Source organism: Natator depressus, chromosome 6 (genome assembly GCF_965152275.1).
Source record: "Natator depressus isolate rNatDep1 chromosome 6, rNatDep2.hap1, whole genome shotgun sequence".
Lineage (NCBI taxonomy): Eukaryota > Metazoa > Chordata > Testudines > Cheloniidae > Natator > Natator depressus.
The window spans coordinates 103,237,738-103,256,878 of NC_134239.1; the positions used below are offsets into that span (position 1 = coordinate 103,237,738).

A 19,141-nucleotide genomic window follows, 5' to 3' on the forward strand; every position below is an offset into this window, starting at 1 on the left:
GGGAGGGTGGTTAGCTTACAGGGAACTAGAGTTAACCAAGGGGTGGGGGGTTTCATCAAGGAGAAATAAACAGAACTTTCACACCGTAGCCTGGCCAGTCACAAAACTGGTTTTCAAAGCTTCTTTGATGCGCACCGCATCCTCCTGTGCTCTTCTAACCGCCCTGGTGTCTGGCTGTGCGTAACCAGCAGCCAGGCGATTTGCCTCAACCTCCCACCCCGCCATAAACATCTCCCCCTTACTCTCGCAGATATTGTGGAGCGGGCAGTAATAACAGTGGGAATATTGGTTTCGCTGAGGTCTAACCGAGTCAGTAAACTGCGCCAGCGCGCTTTTAAACGTCCAAATGCACATTCTACCACCATTCTGCACTTGCTCAGCCTGTAGCTGAACAGCTCCTGACTACTGTCCATGCTACCTGGGTATGGCTTCATGAGCCATGGCATTAAGGGGTAGGCTGGGTCCCCAAGGATAATTATGGGCATTTCAACATCCCCAACGGTTATTTTCTGGTCTGGGAAGAAAGTCCCTTCCTGCAGCTTTTGAAACAGACCAGAGTTCCTGAAGATGCGAGTGTCATGTACCTTTCCCGGCCATCCCATGTTGATGTTGGTGAAACGTCCCTTGTGATCCACCAGTGCTTGCAGCACTATTGAAAAGTACCCCTTGCGGTTTATGTACTCGCCGGCTTGGTGTTCTGGTGCCAAGATAGGGATATGTGTTCCGTCTATGACCCCACCACAGTTAGGGAATCCCATTGCAGCAAAGCCATCCACTATGACCTGCACATTTCCCAGGGTCACTACCCTTGATATCAGCAGATCTTTGATTGCATTGGCTACTGGCATCACAGCAGCCCCCACAGTAGATTTGCCCACTCCAAATTGATTCCCGGCTGACCGGTAGCTGTCTGGCGTTGCAAGCTTCCACAGGGCTATTGCCACTCGCTTCTCAACTGTGAGGGCTGCTCTCATCTTGGTATTCTATTGCTTCAGGGCAGGGGAAAGCAAGTCACAAAGTTCCATGAAAGTGCCCTTACGCATGCGAAAATTTTGCAGGCACTGGGAATCGTCCCAGACCTGCAACACTATGCGGTCCCACCAGTCTGTGCTTGTTTCCCGAGCCCAGAATTGGCATTCCACCGCATGAACCTGCCCCATTAGCACCATGATGCCCACATTGCCAGGGCCCGTACTTTGAGAGAAGTCTGTGTCCATGTCCTCATCACTCTCGTCACCACGTTGACGTTGCCTACTTGCCCAGTTTCACTTTGCCAGGTTCTGGTGCTGCATATACTGCTGGATAATGCGTGTGGTGTTTAATGTGCTCCTAATTGCCAAAGTGATCTGAGCGGGTTCCATGCTTGCCGTGGTATGGCGTCCGCCCAGAAAAAAGGCGCGGAACGATTATCTGCTGTTGCCCTGACGGAGGGAGGGGTGACTGACGACATGGCTTACAGGGTTGGCTTACAGGGAATTAAAATCAACAAAGGGGGTGGCTTTGCGAGAAACAGAATGGCCCCCTCAAGGATAGAACTCAAAACCTCAAGGATAGAACTCAAAACTGGGTTTAGCAGGCCGTTGATTTCATGGAGGGAGGGAAGAGAAAATGAATACAAAACAAATCTGGTCTATTTCTTGTTTTGATCCACTTCATCTATCTTTATACATCTTGCTGGCAGCGGACTATGTCATTTCCTGGGTGCTTGGCAGAAGATGGTGCAGTATGACTGCTGGCCATCATCTTCTGCTGGCTGCTGATTAAAAGACAGTGCACTGCTGGTAGGACTGAACTGCCATGAGACAAAACTTAAAAGGGAAATGACCTGGCTGAGTCACTCCCATGTTTGCCCAGGCGCCCCTGACCTCATTGAGGTCAGTTAAAAGAGCACCCAGGACTATGTCGACGACGGCTACCAGTCATACTGCACTGTCTGCTGCCAAAAGGCAATAAACTACTACTGTGTAGCAATGCAGTACCACGTCTGCCAGCACCCAGGAGACATATGGTGACGGTTAGCTGAGCGGGCTCCATGCTTGCCATGGTATGGCATCTGCACAGGTAACTCAAGAAAAAAGGCGCAAAATGATTTATAGCCCTTGCTTTCACGGAAGGAGGGATGGAAGGTGGGGCCTGACGATATGTACCCAGAACCACCCACGATAATGTTTTAGCCCCATCAGGCACTGGGATTTCTACCCAGAATTCAAATGGCCGGCAGAGACTGCGGGAACTGTGGGATAGCTACCTACAGTGCAACGCTCCGGAAGTCAACGGTTGCCTTGGTACTGTGGACAAACTCTGCCGACTACATGCACTTAGAGCATTTGTGTGGGGACACACACAATCGACTGTATAAAAACGCTTTCTTCAAAACCGACTTCTATAAATTCGACCTAATTTCGTAGTGTAGACATACCCTAAGATACCTACACACACTATACCAGCTACATCAATGCAGTATGGCCCTGTGTAGACACGAGCATGCCCACCGGTGCACAAGGAGCAGTGTGAACACACTCAACCCATAGCTTCATCAATTTAATTGAACTGCTATAACTTTCATTGGCAAAACTCCTATGTGCAGACTAGGCCTCAGAAGGAGTCAAGTGAATTACACCAGCTGAAGATGCTGGTCCCGAGCATCAATCAGTTATGTTCTCAGTTAATATCTGCATAAAGCAGAGTTATTTCAGATTTACACCTGTTGAAGAGATCCCAGAATTTGGCCGTCTGCCATTTGCTGATGTGTCTACTTGTTTTGAAACTGTGACTGTCAAGTGAAATTAAGTGGATTTCTTAGCACATTTGTCATATTACTTGTGCATGCATTTTCCAAGCAATGTTTCTGCAGTTATGAAATAAATGGAGAAAGCTGCAATTGCCTTGCCTTTTCAGACTTAATTAAAAACAACAGGACCTAGAACCTATAGTTGAACCATTCCCTACCCTTCCCTCTCCCACTGCTTCAGCTATTTCTATGTGCCTGCCGATTGGGATGATCTTATTATTACTACTTTATTCTACCATTTTGATTGATTGGTTGACTCTGCTACCTTAGAAATATAACACCACCACCAAATAGTTCCCCTCTACTCAGTTGCAGTAAAAAGATAAGTAAAGATAAATGCTTTCTAAAAAATTATAAGATACTGTTTCTCTGCTACTTTATGCCACCGGGATTCATGGAGAAGTCAGATGGGCCTGCCTTAAGGCTGCTCTTACTTATCTTCTGGCTGCAATGGCCTCTTGGGGGTCATCTGCCAAGGGAGGGTAGCTGGAGTGCAGTGTGTTTTGCCCTCACTTCCTTCCTGACCCTCAACCCTTCATTCTTATGTTGGGAGCAGGAAGAGGAGGCTGACAGTGTTATTCCAGCAGCTCTCCACCTGCTGAAAACCTCCTTATGGAGGGGACATTCATCAGGGGTCATTTATAGCTCCTTTTTGCCAATGGAATAACTTAAAGGGGCTTCAGTACAGCTGAGAACCAGGCTCTTTGTTTTGTTCTTTTGTCAAGATACAGTGAACTCAAACTTCTGAGAGACATATGGGAGAAAAGCTCTCTTTGGTAAAGATTCAACACTCTTTCCCCTTCAGGAAAGCTCTGTGAAATCCCTGTTTTTGCTGGAGATTTCTCTAGGGAGAAGACAAGACTTGGCACTCCTGCTACTTCTATGGTAAAAAGCAGAAGCAATTCTTCCAGGTCTCTGTAACAGTGTGGTCTACCCTTTTAAAGGCCACAGGGCCTGGAGCCAGACAGCCCTGTTTTTTTTGAAGCAGAGCCTCTTTAAGAATAGGTGTTTGGACCTGGTAGTGATTATCAGCCCCAGCTGGGAAGGGATCAGGTGACTGCTTGATGAACATCTGATTCATATAAAGGCAGAAAGAGGTAAGTTTAATAGGGGGCACCTGAGTTGAAGGAAGTAGGTTGATACTTGGGTAAGTGGATATTCCAGCCCACTGGAGGAGTGGGGAAGTACTATCAGGAGTAGGGAGGCTCTGGTAAAGAAACTGCAGAGTCAGGTTAAAAGGTAGTTAGTTCTTGGATTTATATCAAGCTGTTTTAGGGTTTGCTAATTATTGTTGATGTCATCACTAAATGGTGCCCTGAAGAAAGGGCCTGAGCAGACTCTAAGTGTGGTGTTTAAGCCTCTGTTGGCTGGGGAGATGGGCCAGCAGCCTACATCTTCTTACATATAGCTTTGTTTCCTCTCTCTCTTCTTCCCCTCCTCCCCCTCAGCACAATAGTCACAAACCTGTTTTTAATCTGTTACTGTTTTGACTAACTGCAGAACAGTTTAGGATACAGTTAGTGGGGCAAGCACTAGATAGAATAACACTCTCTTGTATCCTAGAGAGAGGACCAACTAGTACAACAAAGTTTGTGCTTTTTTTTTTTTTTTTTTTTCCCCTAAAGGAATAGGATGTTGCTAAATCTACCCAGGTGCACTTGCATCACCTGAGATTACTCAGAGACAAGGTGGGTGAGGTAATATCTTTTTATTAGAACAACTTCTGTGGGTGGGAGGTACAAGCTTTTGAGCTACCTGGAGCTCTTCTTCAGGTCTGGCAAGGTACTCTGTATCACAGCTAAATATAAGGTGGACAGATTGTAAGCATAGGGAGTTAATGCATGTTGCAAGAGATTATTCAAGATAAAGTGGGCAATTAACTCTTCTGCATGCATAGCACAGAGCAGTCTGTCATGCTATTTAATATTTCTCCTCTGGTGTAGCAGTCAAGACCTGTTAGGTCAGCGTCCAAACATCCCACAGATTGGGGAGGGCTGAGAATCCAGATCAGGATCTGAACTTGGATAACTATCTCTAATATACTAAACCAAACCCCTGGATCAGAACACCCTTCCCTAAGTTTTGTAGGGGTAACTAAACCTTGAATTGCATCTGAACTTTGTAGCTCTGGCCTATTTTTTCTGTTAAGTGAACCTGTAAAGGGTTAAGAAGCTAAGATAACCTCACTGGCACATGACCAATGAGGAGACAAGATACTTCCAAGGCCGGGGGGAAACAAAGGGTCCTCTCTGTCTGTGTGGTGATTTTGCCGGGACCAGAGCAGGAACGCAGGTCAGAACTCCTGTAAAGAGTTAGTAAGCAACCTAGTTAGATACGTGTTAGATTCTGTTTTGTTTAAATGGCTGATAAAATAAGTTGTGCTGAATGGGATGTATATTCCTGTTTGTGTCTTTTTTGTAACTTAAGGTTTTGCCTAGAGGGATTCTCTGTTTTGAATCTGACTACTCTGTCGGGTATTTCCCTTCCTGATTTAGAGGGTTTTCTTTTTCTTTAATTAAAATCCTCTTTTAAGAACCTGATTGCTTTTTCATTGCCCTTAAGATCCAAGGGTTTGGGTCTGTGCTCACCTATGCAAATTGGTGAGGATTTTTATCAAGCCTTCCCCAGGAAAGGGGGTGTAGTGCTGTGGGGGGGGGTTATTTTGGGGGGGAGATGTTTCCAAGTGGGCACTTCCCCTGTCTTTGTTAGACATTTTGGTGGTGGCAGCATAAGGTCCAGGGACAAAAGGTGAAACAGTTTGTACCTTGGGGAAGTTTTAACCTAAGCTGCTAAAAATAAGCTTAGGGGGTCTTTCATGCAGGTCCCCACATCTGTACCCTAGAGTTCAGAGTGGGGAAGGAACCTTGACATGGTGGCAGTGGTGCAATGCCCTGAGTTGTTTGACTTGCCAATGCTGAGATAAAAGTGCATACTGTAGAAACCTAGGAAAAGTGCAGGTAACGTGTTCTTCCTATGTCAGACGTTTCTCTCCTCTTTGCTAGGTAACTCAGGATAAGAAACATCATAACTGAGTTTATCCATAGAACAGTGGAAGGCTAATTTGGACTATCCTGGTGGAAATGTCAGGTAAGGTATCATCCTGATTATTGGAGGCTAAAAGAAGCTGGTTGATGGGTATGTTTAAACTTATGCCAAACTGACTTTAAAATAACCATAGTGAAAAGCATTTTAAAAAAAATACTAGGAGAACAGATTCATTTACTAACTATGAAATGGCATGAAAGAAACAAAGGGACAACAGAATATTAATGGCAACAAACAGCTCAGCTGTAAGCCTGAGAGTTTGCTATACATGGCTGACCAGTGTGGTCTGCAAACACCACTACTAAATGGGAGGAAACACTGTCTAGTAGCTACGGCACAGGATGAGGATCCGAACCACCTGCTCTAGGCCTGACTCCACCACAAGCTATTGTGAGGTTAGCTGATACTTATTCCTGAATTCAGGAAAGCACATGCTCAGGTCCATCTCTGCTCAGGTTAGGATCAAAGCACTACTTTAAGAATGCACTTAGGTCCCATTGAAGTCAATGGGACCTATGCACCTGCTTCAGTGCTGTCCTGAACAGGGATTGAATTGGGGCCGTAACTGGCCTGTACAGCCATCTAAATGGGAATAATACCCACTTCACAGAGGTATGAGGCTAAATGCAGGAATGTTGCAACATGTTTTGAGACTGGGGAAGGTGTTACACTGTTCCTGATGTTGTTCAGGTTTGTCACTTATTCCCTCTCACTCTCCAGTTAAGCAGAGTGATGCCACTTATCTGGGCCTGGATTAATTGGCTCTGGCTATAGTATTTTTGATTGTATCCATGTCACAGATTCTGAACATGCATGTAAGGCTTAGTCCATCTACACTGGAAGGTTTTATTGATATACATCAAGAGGTCTGATGAATGGCTCATAGGGATTAAAACAAATGTCCCATAATCTAAAACTAGAAAGTCTGAGCTGTTTGAACCATGACTTCTCATGATACTTCACCCTGAGGAGGATGTCTGCACTATGATAGGTGGCTTTTGGATTTTGATTTGGTCACCCTTCACTTAAAGTGTCTTGAAGGAAGTGCTTCATCTGTAAATGTTTGTTCTGCTGTAGCAAGTGCCTTAGCCCTAGCTCTAGAATGCTGTGCATTAGGAATACCTGAGTTAGACAGGTGGATAAAACAGCAGCATTGACCTGGTAATCCAACAACTAGGAATCTACCTCAGTCAGCTACACTCATATTGGGGTGAAGGTATTTTTTTTTCTAATTCCTGTAATGATAGAGGAAGTAGCTGCTTGTCACCTGAAATCTGCATCATGGGAATAATGGAACATAACCAATCCATACTGTAGGGATTTACTCAAAAAACTGAGCTCCCAAAGGTTTCTACAGCAATGCGATACTGAGCTAAATGTAACAAATAAGTCTTTTACTAATCTAGTAGGGACTTTTATAGGAAACACTAAGCTTCTCTGCAACAAGATCACTGTCTCCTATTCTACATAAATCTAACCATGCTTGAAGTACTGTGTGAGCTGCCACAGGCAGTGTAGCAACAAACTGAATGGGGGCTGGGTGTGTGTGCTTGAGGGGGCATTATGACCTTGGAGAGGAAGGATGGTTAAGGCACTGTGCTGAGACTGAGAGCTGGGTTCAGTTCTGGCCTTTGCAATAGGCTTTCTGTGTGACCTTGAACAAGTCACTTTTAATCTCTCATTGCTTCGGTTCCTTAGCTCGTAAAAATGGGGGATGGGGGGGAGAATGTATGTAAAATGGGAGCCTGATCTTGGTTTTGGGCCTCTATGATACTGTAGTACACATATTAAAATAGTAACAAGCAGAAGCATGTCCTCTGGAATGGTGGCCAAAGCATGAAGGGGCAAACAAATGTTTAGCATATCTGGCACGTAAATGCCTTGCAACGCATGGCACTTTTGTAGCCAGCAAACACCTGTTGTCACTTTCATGTGACATTGTAAATAAGTGGGCAGCACTATCTCCCATAAATGTAAACAAACTTGTTTGTCTTAGCGATTAGCTGAACAAGAAGTAGGACTGAGTGGATTTGTACGCTCAAGTTTTACATTGTTTTTTTGAGTGCCATTATGTAACAACAAAAATCTAAATTTGTAAATTGCACTCTCACAATAGATTGCACTACAGTACTTGTATGAAGTGAATTGCACTGTAAAAATTATTTTTCAAATTTGTAATACAAAGTATGCAGTGCTCACTTGATATAATTTAAATCCTATTCTACATTTTCAAATATAATTTTAATTGGTATTCTATTTTTAACAGTGCAATTAATCACAACTCAAAACTAGTTTTTTAATAAACTGCAATTAATTGACAGCCCTACTAAGTTGTCATCTTACGTAACTTTTCTGAAGGGTAAGAACTTAATGTGGTAAATCTCTCCAAGCACTCACTATCCTCACCAGTTGTTAGACCTACTAAAGAGTGACTATATCATCAGTACTGCAGGCTGAATGGTCCAGACATAAAAAGAAATGTGATTGAAATGTGGAATGAATTGTCATAGGATGTTGAAGCCAAGAATTTAGTAAGATTCAGAGGGATTGGAAGGTTATATGAATAACCAGATCCAAAATTATAATGGTTAATGGTAACTCCACTGGAAGGCAGATAAAACTGCTGGTTTCAGGGCTGAAACCAGCAATCTCTAACTATTGGAGATCAGGATGATACTTTCATGGGGGCAGATTATGCCTCATCTGTCTGCCATGGGATTTCTTGCACCTTCCTCTGTAGCTGACACTGGATGCTGTCAGACTGTATGAAGGACAAGATGGGCCATTGGACTGGTCTGGTCTGGTCTGGCAATTCCTATCTGAATGAAGTTACAATTCTACCATGAGATACTGCAAAACATTGAATGCCTTCAACCCCCACTGAAGATGTTTGCCCCATGCATGCAAGCAACTGGCAGGGGTGTAATGCCATTAAGCCAAGACAATTGTCACGTCAATATGACATGGCTAAAGATGTCTTCCTCTGCAAGGTCTTTAAGTGTCTTTGTCTGCATTACATCTGAGTCACATGGTACACTTGCATTTCTTAGTCGGGCCTCAGTATTAGAGGTAACCAAATATAGAGCCTGTTAGGATGGATTTAATTCAAGCCAGGCCAATCTATAATTTTCAACTCCCTTTTTGGGTATTTAAGGAGGGCTCTTTCCCTCAGAACTGGGGAAATTACTGAAAACAAATTAAGAAGACCTTTAAAATTATGCATTAATTGAATTAGGACTAGAGATTTATGAAACTAGGCACTGGCTATATAGCAAAGCTTTCTTCAGTTTACTATACTGTGGGATGTCTAAATTCTAACTGGTAGATTCCTCATCCACATAATGGCCTGGATCGCTGCTGTTTGCTTGCGGATGTTACCAGATGTATTTGTAACAGTACACATAGCTAATAGCTTCCTGATGACTCCCTAGCTAATCAAGCCCACTGCACTTCAGTTGTTCCACCTACTGGCTCTAGAAACATTTTTCTGAACTAGTCTTCCTTAAAGGCACTGTCAAGCTGGCAGAGTGACTTAATGGTGAACTGTACCACTACACAGAGCTAGGAGAGAAGGGGTGCAGGAAGTTGCAATACAAATAGGTGAGGGGTTTGAGACACCCTGTCTCTAATTTGAGGCGCTGCACCAAGCCCTCAGGATCACGGACATCCCTGGGGGAGCAGGGCCTGGGACATAGGTGCCGAGTTTCTAATGGGTCAGGGGGTGCACTCCTGGCTCTGCCTTGCCTCACCTCCCCATTACCCCCCAGCGCCTCCGGCCGCCGCAGAACATTGGATCTGCGGCAGGCAGGAGGCGCTGATCGGCGGGGGCCCGCCGGCAGGGGGCGCCGCTGAGGGAGGGTCTAGTAGAGGGGCTGCCGGTGGCCGCGGCTCTCTCCCTCGCTGTCCGTCCACCCACCTACCTCCTCACTGCCGGCCGCTCACCTCACCTCCACCCCCCGCCTCCTCACGGGTTTATGGCGCGCGGGCCCCACGGCAGGCCCCCTGATCCGCTGTACCCGAGGGAGGGCTCTGCTCGGGATCAGACCACTCGTGGATCAGGTTAATCCTGCGGACTGTGGGGAGGAGTTGCTTGAGGAGGACACAAGACTGAGGAAGCTGCCTAGCCACAAAAAGCGGGAAGTGAGCGAGCTGCTCAGATACCTTAGTTCATGGCGCAGGCAGCAGCTGCTCCGGGATAACTGTCCGGAGCGCCCCACAACACGCACTTAAACACACGATTCTGCGGAGTGCTGTGGAAGATGCCCGGAAAGTTGCTGTACGGACGCAAGTCGGACCCCCTGTAACCTGTTAGTGCGGTTACAAAATGGTGGTTCCATCTGTAATGTGGCTGGACCCTAAAGTAATTGCATCGGTCTCGGCTTCACTGCGTCGCTTCTGCCCATCCGCCTTCCCCAGCGCTGCTTCTGCCTGGCCTCCAGCGTGACGTTAAGCACTACACCGTCCTTACACCCAGGCGCAAAGACGGCACAGGGTGAGGTGACGAGCCAAAGCGAGGGACATGAGCACTGTGAGTGCAAAATGCTTCTGAACAATGTGAGCTCCATGTCTTCAGCCTAAATGCCGTTGTTTCTCCTCTGTTTCATAATGCTGCATCTCTGAGGTCAATAACAGACAAAATAAAAGCGAGGTAGCAAATTTGTGGGGGTGGCTGTCAATTTGGGGTACTCTATTTCAATAAAAGAAAAGGAGTACTTGTGGCACCTTACCGACTAACACGGCTGTTACTCTGAAATCCATTTCAATAAGCAACAAAACTAGGTGTAAGCGTCTGTGCCTTTTGGCATCTCTCTAGTGCTAAGGAAGAAGGGCAGGGGAGGGTATACTTTATTAAGATAATGTTGAAGTAAGAAGGAAAACGGTACAGAGTTTAAGCATAGGAGTTTCTGGTTATCGGGGAATAAGGTACAGATTATCAAGGGGTGTGAAATTCGGTTTAGGAACTGGTGGCTTACACTGTGAATTAGTAGCCACCATTGTTCTTCCTGGTGGTAGGTAGGACAGTTTGTCAGACTGATCTAATCCAGTGTTTTCACGCTCAGTGGGGAGAAGATCCACTAGCGCGCTTGTCTTCTTTTCCAGCCTATCCACTCCTCATAGTCCTGAGATTTGCATTTCTTGGGCTAGGAACAGATTTGCTGATGCATCTGTGCCATCTAGTGTCTGCTCTCAGTGGCTGTCAAAATGTCTCTTCCTAAAGAGTAATCCTTGGTCATGATAACTGAGTAGAAGAGAGACTTTAGAGAGCATGTAGCTGGCTACCTGGGAGTCGGGGGGGTGAATTCTGTGCTCAGCTACAGACCCAGTCATTTAAAGGGACACTTTAAAGGGAAACCTAGGTGACTTAAAAGAAGAAAAAAGTAAAAAGTAGTTGCAGGGATCACATGCCCTTGATTCCTCTTGCCAGTGTTGGTGTTCTTTAGTTGCATCTTCCTGTATTGTTTGCAATATTTTCCTTCCTCTGTTGCAATGTGGAAACCCTCAAAAGAATAGGGCAAACTGAATGACTACAGCAAAAGTGCTATCAAATTCATAAAGCAAACTGGAATAATTTTTTGGATTTTTTTGTTTGGTTTTTTAACCCTCTAATCTCCTTCATGTTTTGGCTTTCTGGCTACTCGAGCGCTCTCCCCTGGACTATGACAGCCCTTTCTTTGCTTGCAGGTTAACAGTGGGTGCACCCCAGTCTTCAGGTCCCCTTGAAGCATTGCCCAAGGGATAGCCAGCTCCTGTCACTGGCTACTTGCAGAAATACCAAGTCTGCTATTCCCCAAAGGGACCGCTTCAACTCTTGTCCAGCACTTAAACTTGTTTTCACTATAAATATATTTATCAAAGATTTAAGGTTCAGGTGATAGTGAAAAAGGATATAGGGAAACAAATGGTTACAAATACAAAAAAATCATAGCATGTTTTCTAGAGACTAAACTTAACTCGGGCTGACCTCCTTTCTAAAGAAGTTTCTCATGGAAGTAGTTTTCAGTCAACCTAGCTACCATCTTTCAGGTAGATGGATTACCTACAGTGATGGGAGAATCCCTCCCATCTGCATAGGTAGTGTCTGCAGCTGCTCCACTGTAGCATTGTCAGGGTAGACATACCCTCAGACTTCTGTAAGGAATTTGCCTTGACATTGCATGACATTTTGATTAAAACAGATTAGAATGATTGTTTTATGTTGCAGCACACATCCAGTTGGGTCCTGCAGGGATTAGTTCTTGGCCCTGTGCTATTTAGGATTTGTATTAATGACCTGGATGACAACATAAAATCATCACTGAAGGTTTGCAGATGACACAATGAAGAGGACAGGTCACTGGCAGAGTGTGATCTGGACTCAAGCAAATAGTATGTGTGTTTTAATATGGCTAAATGTAAATATATACATCTAGGAACAAAGACTTTAGGCCAAACTTGCAGGATGGGGGACTTTATCGTGGGAAGTAATGACTCTGAAAAAGATTTGGGGGAGGGCGGTGTCATGGTGGTGATCAGCTGAATGTGTTCCTAGTATGATGCTGTGGCCAACAGTGCTAATGCAATCCTGTGATTGGAAAAACAGGAATGTCAAGTAGGAGTGCTGAAGTTCTTTTACCTCTGTATATGGCACTGGTGTGACTGATACTGGAATACTGTTTGTTTAGTTCTGTGTCATCAATCCAAGAAGAATGTTGATAAATTGGAGAGGAGCTTCAGAGAAGAGCCATGAGAATGATTAAAGAATTAGAAAATGCTTTATAGAAGCTCCATTGGTTTTTTTTTTTTTTTTAGCTTAACAAAGAAAATGTTAAGGCTCACAGTCTGTAATTACCTACACGGGGGAATAAATATTTAATAATGGGTTCTTTAGCAGAGAAAGGTATAACACAACAAATGTCAGGCTGAAGCTAGACAAATTCAGACTGGAAATAAAGTGTAATTTTTTTTAACATTGAGAATAATTAATCATTGGAACAACTTACCGAAGGCCATGGTGGATTCTCCATCCCTGACCGTTTCTAAATGAATACTTTTTTTTTTATAAAATAACATGCTCTAGGAATTTTGGAAGTTCTATGGCTTTTGTTATACAGGAGGTAAGATTAGCTGGCCACAATGGTCCCTTCCGGCATTGGAATCTATGAACAGAGTATAAACCAGAAAAGAATTGGGCCCAAAGTTTCAATCATATTAATTATGGTAATGCATGCTGACTTTTCCTGTAAATTTAAATAAAGGAAACATTAAGAGTAACCAATGGCCATGCAATGTGATCACATTCAGATTATTGTGCTCTCACATTCTAAATACCTCTTCCAGAGGACTGCAGGTGAGATGGACCCAGCAGTTAATCATTATAACAGCTAATCCTTCAGTTTATTCAGTTGATCCTTCAGGATCGGTCCTGCTTTGAGCAGGGGGTTGGACTAGATGACCTCCGGAGGTCCCTTCCAACCCTGATATTCTATGATTGTGGCATACAACCCTGGCAGAGTTGTTGCAGTCTGCTTAGAATATGCACACGCAGCTCTGTCAGTGGCTGGGATAACACCTAGTGTTTCCAGAGGACCTGTTTTTCATAGCAGATAGCATTGGTTTTTTTGTTTTTTGTAATGGAGGTTTACCAGCATGTGTGGGAAGTCTTTTAGATTGCCAAGGGAGCCTGTGTGCAAAGCCAATATCTGCAAAGCCTTGATAAATGTCAGTCACAATATCAATTTGGGATCATTTTTTTTTTTTTTAAGTCAAGGAAGAAATGACCTCCCATCACACAATATATCCATGATTTAGAAGTATTCAAATGAATCTGCATAGTCTTCCCTAGTTGATTTTGACTTAAGTTATTTAAAACTCAGTGATTTGAGCACCCAACCTGAGATGCCTTGAAAGGGGCCTCACTTTCACAGCTCTGTGGGGCAGGGGCTGGGGTTTTCTGTTTTGTAAACCAGGATCTCACTGTGCTAGGCCTGGTACAAAGACGACAGGGGCTCCCAGGCACTATTGCAATACATATAATACATGATTTCAGAAATTGATTGAAAACAGGCAACCAAAAACTGGGACACCAGAAATTGCTGATGAGCTCTGAAAACTTAGGCCTTAGTTTCATGACAACTTTGAGAAGTTTTGCTAATTGAAAACCAAAGCAGGAAGGATACTGTTTACTGGTACAATCGCAAAGCAATATACTTTGCTGAGTTGCTGCCTCTTTCTTTTGGGAGGTCATTTGGCACAGGAGAGCACGTGTACAATGCTTGTATGGGCTGGGCACTAGACTTCTGAGGGGAGAAACTGTGCCATAAATCCAAGTGCCCAATTTGCTTTTCAAAGCTTATAAAATGGTTGTAAATATTAGTGAAAGGAGAGCAGAAACCTGTATTTATGGCATTTTGTTCCCAACAGGGAACAAATGCTTCAGTGGTAGCTGTTCTTACACCTCTTAACCTAGCCATGGGAGACTTTTTTTAACCGGATGCAAGCTGAGATTTGGCCTGATCACATCATAAGAAACTGCTTCATTAAAGTGTAGGAGTAATAAAGAGAACTTTTGCTGACCGGTACGCCATTCTCAGTCAGACCTCGGTATTTTTAGGGCTTGCAAATTAGCATTCTGTGAGCGCATATGCCCTTTCAAGACACTTCTTATAAGACATTTTAGAATAATAAAAAAAATGCAAACATTTCCTTGATTTTGTGAGTGGAAAGCTGCATCTGGCTACTGGTAACACCCATACTTCTGAAAATAGACAGGCTTGCTGGGATAATTGAAAGACCCTTTTACTAACAAAGCCACTATCATTAAACATTATTAAATGGTTTTTTTATACTACACAAACCATATTTTAGAGTGCAGGATAAAAGCTGCTTGGTTTGATTGGAAAAAAAATCCTTGTTTTTTCACATTACAAATATTGGGTCTTTAATTCCCATTTTTTGCTGGGGAACTGATGGGATTGTGGTGTGTGTGTGTTTGTGTTTTTTTTGTTTGTTTGTTTGTTTTTTGTTGTTTTGAGATGAACCAATAACTGTTCTGGAGTTGTTGGTGTAGTTTTTTTGTGTTGTGTTTTTTTTTTTTTTTTTTTTTTTTAAATATCAAATTTTTTGGATCAAACTAAAATGAAAAACTTTCAAAATTGTTGATGAACCAAAAAGTTTAAAACAAACTGTTCTGGGTTCACATTTTGTTCAACCTGAAATGTTTTGAGTTTGAACACTTTAATGTGTTTGCTAAGAAAATGGAAGGAAATTTTGAAATTGTTTTAAATAAAAATTGAAATTTCCATTTTAAAAGTCAAAACTACAAATTTAGACTTTTTTTTTAACACTATCAATTCAATGAAACTAACAGGAATTCATGAAATGTTTCAGTGGTCTGAACCTGTCAAAAATTTGCCCTGCTCTAATTCTGACAGCCCCAGAGACTAGAAGCTGGGTAAGTTAGTGAGGAAGAGATCTTTTGTTCATACCCATTTAACCCAAGCTCTTGACAAATGAGAGGAAAAGTTGTCTGTGTGGAAGATTCAACACCTTTAACCATTTTTCAATTCAAGGCTCAAAGCTCCACCTCCCTGGCAAAAATAGGGACAAGTCTTGATGTTCCTGCTATTTTGAGATTATATAAGTAGGTTTTTGTTTTAAATGTTGAGATCTTCCTAGTTTGCCTTTCAAAGTACGGAGTAGAACTTCCTATCAATATTTACCACAATTTCTCTAATGCAGCAGAAGACCACTCTGTGTGGGTTTACTTTCTGCTTTCAGTAGCCTCCAGGATTTTGTGGCAGGAACATGTGCAGCATTGGTAATAGCACTGATTAACTGCTCTGGCAGTTCAGATCATCAGGGCCTGCTCACACTTTTTAAAAACATACTTGAGATAGTGTTGCCTAGTGGATAGGGCACTGGACTGGGCCTCAGGGGATCTAGGTGCTAATCCTGGCTTTGCCAAAGTTCACTCAGCATACCCATGGCAAGTCATTTTGTGCCTCAGTTTCCCCATCTGTAAAAAGGGTACAACGATACTTGCCTCCAACAGCTAGGTGGTGGTATAATATATGACCTGATTTAAAAAACAAAATGAATTTCAAAATGTTTTGATGGGAGGGGGAAGGGACAAATTTTCCAGTGCCATTTGTGTGGACAGATGCACTAGTGATCTTTCAAACTAGGACTAGTAGGATGACATAAAAGCACATGAAAACATAGCAGTTTTTTACTTGATAACAGTAGAGCTCATTATTTGGAACAGTCTCTCACTAGCTGGGGTTGAAGTCTTCTCACTTGAGCTAGTCGGGAAAGGATGGCCTGAATGATGCTGTGGGTTATCTTCCATTCTAATTTCTGTGACTAGACTTCAGAGGATATGCCCTACCCTAGTCTGACAGTCTTTATGTAGCCATGCGCACATTCCATATGGTGAGTGATAAGTCTCAAAGCTTAACTCTGAGAAGAAATGTCTCCTTAGTAAAGTCCTCCTAGCTGGAAATTGCCCTTCTACAGAAAGCTCCTTACGTGTGTTGGCATTTTAGGCACTCTGTTTACTTCATGTAACTTCTTCCAACAATTAGCTAATCACACTGCCACGATTAATGTGGATAACTTAACTGAATATCTTTGCACATATTTTTTGGAAATGACTTCAATGTTCCGCTGAAAGATTTAAGCCTGATTATTTCCTTAAAGTTATAACCGTCTCATGGGAAAACTAACAGAATCTGGCCTTAGGCCCTGCCTTCACTAGGAAGTTGTATGGCTTTATCTAGCTCAGTGTAGTTAAAGCAGTACGACCTCCAAGTGCAGACACAGTTATTCTGGCATAAGGGTGCTAACAATAGTATAGTTTTATTCCCATAAGGGAAGTGGGATAAACTATACTAGTATAATGGTGCCCACCCTAGGGTTTGTTCTGGTATAACTACTATGTTAAAGACCCCTCCTAACCAACATAATTATACTGGTACAAAAATGGAGCGTAAGCCCAGCCTAAAGATCAAATTTGCTGTGCTTTGCTTTCTGTGTGGTGCTTTCCCTTCATTCTTTATTGAAATCAGGATCTGTATCCACTTTCTGTTGCTTTATTCCTCACCTGACAGCATTAGCCTGTTGGTAGCATCTCAGTTGGTTGCCCTGGAAACTACAACTTCAGGTAGGGCATGAGCTTATGCAGCAGATGAACCCTTAAGGCTGGATACGCTACAGAGCTGTATCGGTATAACTTTGTCGCTCAGGGGTGTGAAAAATCCACACCCCAAGCAATGCAGTTATACCAACCTAACCTTGCATGTAGACAGCACTATGTTGGTGGGAGAGCTTCTACCACCTCTTGGGAGAGGTAGATTAACTACGCAAACGCGAGACACTCTCCCATTGGCGTAGGAGCGTCTTCACATAATACTCCTGGGGGAATTCAGCACCAATGCTCATGTGCAGAATTCATGACTTTTTTTTGTAGAAAATACATTCTGCCTTTCACCCACCAGAGGTTGTTGTGGTGCCAGAACAGCCAGCTACCCACAGACCCAGATTAGGAGGCATGGGTTGGGAGGACAGAGGCACAGGCACAGGGGGCTTCTAGGAGTCAGACTGGAGTTCAGGGGGGAAAAAACTGGGGTGGGGGCTCAGGAGCCAGTGGGGTGAAAGCACTGAGCCCAGGGCTGAATGGGAGGGGGCTGCAGGGCCACACTAGGGACAGGGGCAGATGTGCCTGAATGGGAGAGGTTAGGGGTCAGTTGGCTTGCATGGGGGAGGCTCCCCAAATCCCTAAATTCCCCTTCCGCCTCCCCCCCACCCACACCCAACAACCCTACAGACTCACTCCCAGGCTCCTTCCCTCTTCCTCAGCTCTTCTGTAATGCCCGACTCCCCCAGGCCTTTGCACTGCTTCTACAGGAAATATGTTTCTGTATTAATCTGTCTAGCAAAGAACCTATTTGTCCCCCCCCCCCCCAAAAAAAAAAATCCTGAATCTTTGTCTGTATTGTTAAGCATACTTGTTGACAGATATTTTGAAATAAATTACCAAAATAATTGAAACTGATGTGATTGTTGTTTCCACAAACAAAATAGGTAGACTGTTTAGGCACAGAATTCCCCTGGGGGTAACTTAAGTATCACAGCTGTGCAGTTGCAGTGTTTTAAGTGTAGACCTGCCCTAAGACAAACAAGGGCTAAGTCTCTGTTCATGTTTCTGTGGCATATTCAGTGGCTTCAGGAGTCATAGATTCTGAGACTCCTTCTTCTCACCTCCCTGAGCATGAACAGGGATTGGCTTTTGACTTATTTTGAGACAACAGTGGTGCTCATAAAGAACCTCTGGTGATTTTTTTTTTTTTTTTTTTTTTTTTTTTTGCGGGGAGGGCTAGCTGGAATGTGAGGTCACACATCATACACAAACTGATATTAAAGAGCATCTGTCTGAGGCCTTAGTAATAAGAGGATCTATAGACTGTGATACAACTAGGATCATTCCCTAAACAGAACCCTTGTGGTGTTCCCCAACCCTGCTACGAAGCTGAAAAGAGCTGAGGTTGAAAGTGGCCTGGCTCAGCCAGTGTCTGACACACATATGTAAACTATTCAAAGTTGGCAGAGGAGGCAACATTTATACTACTTCCTTTTCTGTGCCCCCTTCCCTAAAGCTAGCTAGTGCTCCCCACACTGAGTTATAATTTGCCAGAACTGTCTAAGATCACAAAGATTTTCTGAGAGGAAGGAAGTTTGTGCATCTAGCACCAGGATCTGCCCTTCATTCTTATTACTGGAATTTAAGTACAATCTGCCTGCTATAAAGCCCCTTAGGGAGGCACAGACGCTGAAGCGCTCCCTTTCTTTTGGTGAGAGGAGGATGTGATCAAAATCATGCTAAGACACAATAGCACAAGCAGCAGTGATCAACTCTTCTCAGAACTTCACTTGACAAACTCTTCCCTCCCCCCCGCCAGTATCTCCCTCTCACATACTAGAAATAGTGAGTTTTGAAGATGTATCTCTTCTTCAACTCACATGGACTCCTCTGGTTTCTTGCCCATCCTCCTTTTATGCCAAAGAACATGAGACCATCCCACAGCTGTAGAAATGAATGTTACTCAAGCAGGATTAAACTCTTTTTGTTTTTGTCCTTTAACAGTAGTAGAATCCCACAAGTCAGAATGAATGGGTTGTAAAAGGAGAAGAGATTGTATGTTTCAGAAAGCAGGGGCGTTGGCAGAATAAAGGGGTGGGGGTGTGTGTGAAAGGAGGCATTGCTGGAAGAGGGCAGAGCTAAGGTTGATTGGGTATTTCCTGGTTGTCAGAAGCTTGAGGTCTTGCTCA

General features: G+C 43.6%; 1 protein-coding gene across 1 annotated transcript in view; it reads left to right on the plus strand.

Annotated features, from left to right (window-relative positions):
* Positions 1 to 19,141, plus strand: part of CCDC197 (coiled-coil domain containing 197) — a 77,244-nt gene that overhangs the window by 29,906 nt on the left and 28,197 nt on the right. The gene's annotated exons all lie outside the window — the stretch shown is intronic.